Below are 10,000 nucleotides of genomic sequence, written 5' to 3'. Positions count from 1 at the left end.
GAATAAAAAAAAAAAAACAAAATGAACCCGGGCCCGGGTCAAACATTTAAGAACACAAGATCACTCGCTTCTGCCGCCGATGAATATATCGGTTGAGCCTAGAATTCAATTGGCGCAAAAGCGAGACGCCATAAGGTCACATTCACATTACTGCTGAGAAAATCAACACCAAGAAACTAAAAACACTACTTTCGAGACCAACTATTTTCTTGGAAGAAAACGTATCACACAGCAGTATAGAGATTCAAATGTAAAGCCTCATACGGCAAAAACCATTGCTAAATGAATACTACAGGAGCCGCCTAAAAGAGGCATCCATTCAAATATGTACTCAAGAGAGCAAAATTATGACAAAGGCAACAGAAACCAGACCACGTAGAGGGAGTCGTGTAGGCCTTTCAACTCTTTTTAACAATTGCCTGACCAAATAATACGTCTAAAACCTTTATCTAGAGTCAGGTTATCTTAATGCCTCGACAAAGAAGCGACCTAAAGACATCGGCATCAAATATCAAAAGAGCATCCACGAGAACGAATTAACTCCAGAGTTTCAAGGAGGACAGCTACTGACCATGGCCACAAACAAAAACAAGCTGAAGAAGTCAGAAGAACGAGTGAAAGAATTTAAAAAAAAAAAAGAACCCGGGCCAGGGTCAAACATTTAAGAACAGAAGATCACTCGCTTCTGCCGCCGATGAATATATCGGTTGAGCCTAGAATTAAATTGGCGCAAAAGCGAGACGCCATAAGGTCACATTCACATTACTGCTGAGAAAATCAACACCAAGAAACTAAAAACACTACTTTCGAGACCAACTATTTTCTTGGAAGAAAACGTATCACAGAGCAGTATAGAGATTCAAATGTAAAGCCTCATAGGGCAAAGACCATTCCTAAATGAATACTACAGGAGCCGCCTAAAAGAGGCATCCATTCAAATATGTCCTCAAGAGAGCAAAATTATGACAAAGGCAACAGAAACCAGACCACGTAGAGGGAGTCGTGTAGGCCTTTCAACTCTTTTTAACAATTGCCTGACCAAATAATATGTCAAAAATTTTTATCTAGAGTCGGATTATCTCAATGCCTCGACAAAGACGCGACCTAAAGACATCGGCATCAAATATCTAAAGAGCATCCACGAAAACGAATTAACTCCAGAGGTTCAAGGAGGACAGCTACTGACCATGGCCACAAACCAAAACACAATGAAGAAGTCACAAGAACGAGTGAAAGAATTTAAAAAAAACAAAAATGAACCCGGGCCAGGGTCAAACATTTAAGAACAGAAGATCACTCGCTTCTACCGCCAATGAATATATCGGTCGAGCCTAGAATTAAATTGGCGCAAACCCCAGACGCCATAAGGTGACATTCACATTACCGCTGAGAAAATCAACACCAAGAAACTAAAAACATTACTTTCGAGACCAACTATTTTCTTGGAAGAAAACCTATCACACAACAGTATAGAGATTCAAATGTAAAGCCTCATAGGGCAAAGACCATTGCTAAATTAATACTACAGGAGCCGCCTAAAAGAGGCATTCATTCAAATATGTCCTCAAGAGAGCAAAATTATGACAAAGGCAACAGAAACCAGACCACGAACAAGGGAGTCGTGTAGGCCTGTCAACTCTTTTAAACAATTGCCTGACCAAATAATATGTCAGAGAACTTCCATCTAGAGTCGGGTTTTCTTAATGCCTCGTCAAAGAAGCGACCTAAAGACATCGGCATCAAATATCTAAAGAGCATCCACGAAAACGAATTAACTCTAGAGGTTCAAGGAGCACAGCTACTGACCATGGCCACAAACCAAAACACAATGAAGAAGTCAGAAGAACGAGTGAAAGAATTAAAAAAAAAACAAAAATGAACCCGGGCCCGGGTCAAACATTTAAGAACAGAAGATCACTCGCTTCTACCGCCAATGAATATATCGGTCGAGCCTAGAATTAAATTGGCGCAAACCCCAGACGCCATAAGGTGACATTCACATTACCGCTGAGAAAATCAACACCAAGAAACTAAAAACATTACTTTCGAGACCAACTATTTTCTTGGAAGAAAACCTATCACACAACAGTATAGAGATTCAAATGTAAAGCCTCATAGGGCAAAGACCATTGCTAAATTAATACTACAGGAGCCGCCTAAAAGAGGCATTCATTCAAATATGTCCTCAAGAGAGCAAAATTATGACAAAGGCAACAGAAACCAGACCACGAACAAGGGAGTCGTGTAGGCCTGTCAACTCTTTTTAACAATTGCCTGACCAAATAATATGTCAAAAACCTTTATCTAGAGTCGGATTATCTTAATGCCTCGTCAAAGAAGCGACCTAAAGACATCGGCATCAAATATCAAAAGAGCATCCACGAGAACGAATTAACTCCAGAGTTTCAAGGAGGACAGCTAGTGACCATGGCCACAAACCAAAATACGCTAAAGAAGTCAGAAGAAAGTACCCTGACGACATCCCTGATTATGTAAAGCAGTCATTCCCTGAGGGATATACATGGGAGAGGATCATGAACTTTGAAGATGGTGAACTTTGAAGTTTACGGTTAGCAATGATTCCAGGTACATCGCGGAAAACTAAGTTACTAGGTTTTCCGTTTGAACTGGCTACTAATCTGAAGGCCACGATTCGGGATTTTACAGAAAAACGGGCCAAGATCAGTTTAGGTTAATAATTATGAACAAGAAAAGAGATTTTAAGATCTCACATTTTTGCATTTGAGGTAAAGAATTGCTTCAAATCAAAAGGAAATTTCGAGAAAAAAAAAAGATTATGAGCAATCAAATTGTGTCATTCATGATCAGTTGTTCCAATTCGTTTTTTTAAGAACTAGTTAACGTTTCAAGATTCGGACTAGATTTCAGTGCTGATTTGTTTTACTGTCTCCTTGAGGACATTTTTGTCCTAAATACTGTGTACGGATTTTGAAACCATCAGCAGCAGTTCTTGGGCCTAAAAATGGTACCTCAACCCCCTCCCCTTCTTTGATTTCTACCTGTTTGTTTGGGGCAAAGGGTGAACTACGGTATACAAGAAGAGGATTGTGGTTTGAAATTAAAGGTATTTGGTGAAGCGGTTATCATGCGAGCATGGCGTACTTTTCTCAGCTCTGTTAATTTTACCTTTATAGTTAACTTTTTTCTTGCTTTTTCGTTGTCTGTTATTTACCTACTGTCTTTTTTGTTTTTCTTTTTCGTTTTTTTCCCTTTTATCTATTTATTAATTCCTTGTTTGTTCTAGCTTTAGTGCCAACCTACCTCCTACGCCTGAACATTATTTAGCTTTACTCAGCTCGATTAGCTTTTTAGTTATTCTGAGTAAATGTTACCTTTTTTTGTATTAATATATTATATTGCAAATTAAGTTAACTTTTATTTGGTAATAAAGCTTATGTTGTTATTGTTGTTGTTGTTGTTGAAGATTTAAGTTGATGGTTTGCCTTATGAGCGATTCTTATGTTTTACTTTTCTTTTGTTAGGGCAAAGAAGCCTGTGAGGATGCCAGGGTATCACTATGTTGACCGCAAACTGGATGTATCCAGTCACAACAAGGATTACACATCTGTTGAGCAGTGTGAAATATCCATTGCTCGGTTGAGTACCTTTCGGAGTTAAATCAAGGCAGAAATACGCAGTGGCATAAAAAAACGTAGATTTTGATTTTATCTTAGAGAAGTAGGAACGAAGAAGTGTAAACAACCTTCAGTGATTAAACTTTTGAAAACAACGCTTGAGTGTGACTCCTCATTATATTACTGGTACCTGATTAGTTTTAGTTTGATGTGTTTTTATAACTGGCAATAATAGCTCTTTAAGCCCTAGCTAAATACAGCCAACCATTTTGTTTTGTCTGCGGACGTTTTAACTGATAACTTTAATGCGCCCTGTGGTGGTCCTCTTAAAAGTGAGGATGCCCAGCGAAATGTGATGGTCATTCAAGAAGTCCCGATTTACGTAAAAATCGGTAGTTCGTGTAGGAGACGCGGAGGAACTATAATAAGTCCCAGATTTGAAATATTTTACTGTGGCTAAGCCCAGTATTTTTGAAAATACACCTTCTCTCTTACCTAAACAGATTAATCATTATATATGATTATTGTAAATCCATTCTAACCGTGTGCGGAAATTTCAACTGACATGCTAAGACTGAGAGAATTGGAAATGGAAAAATGCCACTGTCCTAAACAAAAACCGCAAGCGAAAAAATAGTCCTATAGTTCTAGAACATTACCATACTTCGGAAGACTTTGAAGGACATCCAAAAGGGATAAAATCACAGGTGGTGCATTGAAATTCCACGTTGTGTATAGCTCGAAACGATAGAGACCTCTGATCCGCCTTGGGTCTTGCCTTGGGTCCCGCCTCCTTTGACTCGGCCAAGGTCATCGAATTGTTTTTTTACAACGGCATTATTTTGCCATTCGCGCGCTCGGAATTGACGCTGAATATTTCTTTCATAGAATTAAAGTCAAAGATTGATCAAACAATATGAAAAAGGCTAAGGTATACAATATTTCTACTGGCCAATTACAGTCTTCATCAGGTTTATTAGGAAAAAAACATGAATATACAGAATATAAACTACTGTAAAATAATAAAGGCAAGTTACATGGTAGGGATTACATAATGACTATAGTTCGTCACGTTTTTTAATTCCCAGCTGAGGCTCGATGAGTTTGCCTTTATGAATGAGGGGCGCCTCACGTGCTTTCCTAAGACAATCGCGTTCATATCTAAGTGTTTCAATTGTGATAAGTAACATATGGGAAACAGAGTGACCATTTCTGAGAAAGTGTTCTGAAACTGAGGTTTGGAGGTAAACCGTGGTCAATTTTGGGGCATGTGGTGCATTTACTGCTGCTACAGCGAAAAGAACCAGGAGTGGCCCGGGCATTGTTATAATTATCAGTCTCTGGTAATTATGGTCCAACAAAAATATCGCTTACATTGTTAAGATGGTGATAAGCTACTATTGGAGGGCAAAAACATTTCTACATAGTTCATGAAGAGTAGAGAACATGGGAATGTTTGTGAATAATTTACACGACAATGGGCAATGTAGGGTTATCATCATCATCATTATTATCATTTTATCGTAATGAGATCGGGAGCTCCATTTTAAGGCTTAGCTAAATATATATATTACCTTACATGTTATCACATCTTTATTTTTCACAGCTGCCTTTCCCAAACACTGTTTGTCCTAGGCTTCTGCGTTAATTTTACAGCCATAACCTGCACGAGTGATAAAACAGTAGCGTCTTTATTTCGCGTAACACAATTACTCGGTCATTGTGGATAACTTTGAATGAACTAGCTAAAAGTGCAGTGAACACCAACCGTCCGATCCATTTTGGTTTATTTGTCGCTTCTATGTACACAGTCGGCCGGGGAGCACCGGTTAAAAGGAAAAGAAATGTACTGTAGTAAGACAAAGAGAAAGCAAAAAATATATATCAATTAAAAAAAAATACTACTATTAAGAAAATAACAATTAAATAAGAGGAAAAATTGATGTGCTGCCCGCCAGTATCCCTACCTCTCTTTTTATTCCTGGCCCTGGTTGTTCAAGCGTCGGATAGTCCTGTCCAACAGATAAATCCCCATCCATCGGATAAGTATTAGGAAACCTAATTGCGAAATCCTTAGCCTGCGTAGCAAGCGTTTCCAACTCGAATTATTGCGCGAAAGTTAGAGCGGAAGCAAAAAAAAGCACTCCCCCGTCATTCATTTTTTTTTTTTTGCTCTTGTCCCAGCTTTCTAGACGAACCTCGCGAGGAAACGCTTGCTACGCAGGCTACGAAATCCATTGGATAGGGATTTATCCAGTAATAAGCGTATTTATTTTGGCTTCGGACCCCTTTTAGCCGGCTTTTTCGACGTTGGAGCCGTCTGACAAGACATGCTTTGAAAACAAACACGCGACTCCGAGTGTCCGAGTGTCATTGGTTGTCTTTACACTAGGCTGTTAAGTAAGACTAAAGAGCTGCTAAGTTTTACTTAGCCAAAAATTAGTGTGTGAAGACCTAAGTAAAATCGCAAGTAACTTTACTTCGCATCTCATTAAAGTCGGAACGTTGAAACGATTCAAGAAAGTTTCAAGCGACTTGAAAACCATCCCTATGATCGACTTAGCTGACTTGCGGTTTCTTGAGCTTTGAGAAAGGCAAAACATGTCAATCAATCTTAATTATGTTGCTTGGAAAAATGACCTTAGTTAACCTGAAGTAAAAAAGAATCGGTTGTGTGTGTTACTTGTCTTGAAATATTTCTTAGCTTATTTAGGCTCTAGTGTAAGACTACCATTGCCTACTTAAGCCAATTACACGAGCAATTTATATCCCCAATAACCTTGGTCAAATTTAATTGGTACTGTGAAAGCGGAGGTGAGAATGATAAGGCATTGACATGAGAGAGGGAGTAAATCCCTTTTTTTCCTAAGGATGTCTACAGTCGTTCTATATTTTTCTTTCTCGCGCTCGCCAATGTTTCGAAAAGAACGAACAGAAAAATAAAACAACGTCTGTGTACGGGTTATTGGTGTCATATCTTAGCCTATTCGTTTTTACTGGGTTGCCGTATGGCAATCCCAGTCGGAAAGTGGGTGGCGTTTGTTTGGTGTTATTCTTTTTTTTTTTTCCGTGTCGGTAAAAGTCTTGCCTCTCACTCCCCTGCTGAGTGGTATCTTTGTGCATAGAGCCTTATGCCCGTATTTTCTTAGGATAGAGAGGATAGTGGAAATGCGTAGATTTCTCTGGTGGGCACAGTAGAATGATAAACTTAACCGGCAATGGCGTCGAAAGTCGTGTAACGGGAATGGCGTTTTAGTGGATCTTTGAGCAAAATATACCCTTATGAAGCTCAACTAGACCCTCCGTGAGGGTACACTGGGTTGCCTGTGGTACGTGCAGCGTTCCAGGCAATTTTTTTCAAGTTGAGGGGGTCATTAAAGACCCTTTGTCACTTACCGTGATGCATCGCGGGCAAACAACGGAATCGTGGACCACAAAACGGCCACTTTTATGCGAATGCTTGATTCGAGAGGAAATCCGTGTCCATCGAGTTATTTATTGTTGGTTTTATGACCTGTTTAAGTGTTTTCGAACTCTCCAGCTTTTCTTCTAGTCCTTTTGCTATTTTTTTATAATATTCCCTAATGAGAAGTTGAGATTTTCTTTGGAGATTTTTATGGAAAAATGCCACGGCCGAAACGGAAAGAAAAATTGGTGAGAGTTTGGTTGCGAGAATCGGTCTACTCTGTGTGGAAAAGCAAGAAGGACCTTGCAGGATACGGTAGCAACACGAACAGTGAGTTTGCTGAGTATCTTCTCCATCGTGAAAGCTCCGCTTCGAGTCCGCATGACGGAAATTCAAACAAGAGGCGACGCGAGGAAATAAGCTGGGAGTTGGATGATGTATCGCCAGTTGCAAGTAAGTATTGTTTTCCTTCTGCTTTTATCAATTTGGCCTTTTAGTATACAGTATTAAAGTAAGATAATATTCGATTCGCAGTTCGCAGACCTCTGTTCGAATCTACCCCATCAAGAGCCCCGATCCAACATGTTCCACAGCACAAAGCGCTGCCATCTTCCTCTTCAACTTCGAGAAAGTGAGTACGCTTTCAAATAGCTTTATTTCAGTTTCCTTTTCTCTATTTTTGTTAAAAAACTGCAAGTGTTTGAAGTATTTTTTTAAAATTTTTTTCTTGCCGCAGAAAAAGCAGCTATGTCGACGTTACTGGAGTGTCGGAAATTGACAACGAGTTTGGAGCTATTTCACAACATACAGTTACCTTCACGAAATGTCAAACAGTGAACGAGCATTTTGCATCAATTCCCGGGAATCCATTTGCATTATCTAGTGTTGATTCTGGTTCTAGCTGCTGTGACAGCGACAGTGATTCTGAGCAATTCTCCAGGTTGTTTGTTTAGTTTTCCTCTCAATACTTGTAGCCTGGTCACAAATAAGGTAATGTGCAAAACAATAGATGCTATTCTTATTCAATGACATGCAAATAAGTGGCGGGGTATTCTGCATCCTGGCTGTTTGTTATTATTTATTTTCTAAATTGTACACGCAGCTACTCTTTCCCTTCAGATGAATTTCACGAATATTTAATAATAATTCGCCGAAGACGAAGTGATTATCGATGAATATTCACGAAGACGAAGTCGAAGTGAATATTGAGCCTGGGGTTTTAGTATAAATACACAGGTGATTATTTCAAAAAAGAGGGGAGAACAGGTATTTCAATACGAAAATACAGTGGCAAAACAACTACTGGCAGCCATTTGGGCTGTCGAGGTGATTATCGGCTGATAATCTGAGATAGCGAGCCAATGAGAGCGCACGATTTTGTATAATCACCTGTGTATTTATACTAATAGATACATAATTTTATTTTGTATAGATAGAAACTTCTACCTAGAGGACTCAACATCCTTTTTTTTTTTTTTGCTTCTAGGCCTACTACCATTTTAAATCAAAGTGACAACTCAGATGAGACAGATTCTGGCGAGGATATCGGTTGCTACTCAGAGGGCCCTGAAGTTCTTGACAGTGAAGATGATGGCGAAACTGCATTGACAGATGAGTGAGTGATGAATATAATACATGCATACATGCACAACCCCTTGCACAAATTGGTAATGTTTTAAAATGTTACTTTTATCATATACGGTAACCTTCACAATTTTTTTTTATAAATGATGTGGTTTAATATTACATTTGGTTTAAATTTTTTTAAACCAGCTTGATTGGTATTTCCCTTTGTGACAGACAGTGAGAATGAATATGAGACAATGAAAACTATAAATCAACCTGTTTTGAAATAATATAAAATTTTAACCACAACATAAATATCCAAATTCCTCTTGTGCAATTAATTTATTTTGGAAGTTCAACTCCCCCTCTCCTTACCTCTTTTCTAGCCTCAAGTTAAAAGATTTTATTTTTACTTAGGTTGGATCTTAATGAGACAACCTTAACAGCAAGCTCAGTCTCTTTCTGCAACGATGTCAGCACTGATGAAGAGCTTGCCACTCCTGAGATGATCTACTCAAGTGTATTCCCAAACATTTATATGCAGAGAACCCCAACCAGAGATACTAGCACATCCCCCCCTGTTATTGTCCCTGAAACCAGTGCCGAGGGTTGTGAAACTACCGTCCGCGGATCCTCTGCAGATCTCAATCCTACGTCCCTCTCTGTTATTGCCCCTGAAACCAGTGCTGAAGCCTCTGCAGATCTTAATGCAAAGCTACAGCAAGCTTTTGATGGTTTGCTAGGAGGAGAGTCTTTGGGTTCCTTTGAGGAGATGGCTAGGAAAGAAAAGGCCATTGTCACGCTTGATAAGCTCTTGGAGTTGTTTAGTGGTCCTTGTGATGCCAAGGATTGCAGTAGGTCAAAGGAAGTGTGGCACAAGTCCCAAGGTGGGGTGTTGACCATTGGATGGAACTGTGGAGGAGGTCACGGGGATATTTGAGAGTCCTCAGATGTGTTGATCAAAAAGGAACGGGGACAAAAGGTTTATGTAAACACAGTAGTCCTTGCTGCATCCATTCTTTTAACTGGGAACAATTTTAGCAAAGTTGCTTTGCTTACTAAGTGTTTAAATCTGGGCTTTATTTCAAATGCAACTTTTGATAGAATTCAAAGGCTGTATGTTATTACAACTGTGCGGGAATTTTGGTCGGATATGAAAAAGGTGATTCATGAAGTCATAAAAGATGAAAAAGTAGTGTTGTCCGGAGATGGGAGGAATGATTCCCCTGGATTTAGTGCCCAGTATTGTGTTTATTCCCTCATGGAGGCAATGACCAAGATTATAGTGGACATGGAAGTAAAGGATAAAAGGGAAACAGCTGGAACTTCACCCGCGATGGAGGTTGCAGCTCTGAAGACACTCCTTGAGCGCCTGATTGAAACCATGAATATTGGGGAAATAACTACAGATGCTTCCTTGTCAGTAATGGCA

This window comes from Montipora capricornis, chromosome 3 (genome assembly GCF_036669925.1).
Source record: "Montipora capricornis isolate CH-2021 chromosome 3, ASM3666992v2, whole genome shotgun sequence".
Taxonomy (NCBI): domain Eukaryota; kingdom Metazoa; phylum Cnidaria; class Anthozoa; order Scleractinia; family Acroporidae; genus Montipora; species Montipora capricornis.
Note: the sequence above shows the minus strand (reverse complement) of the source record.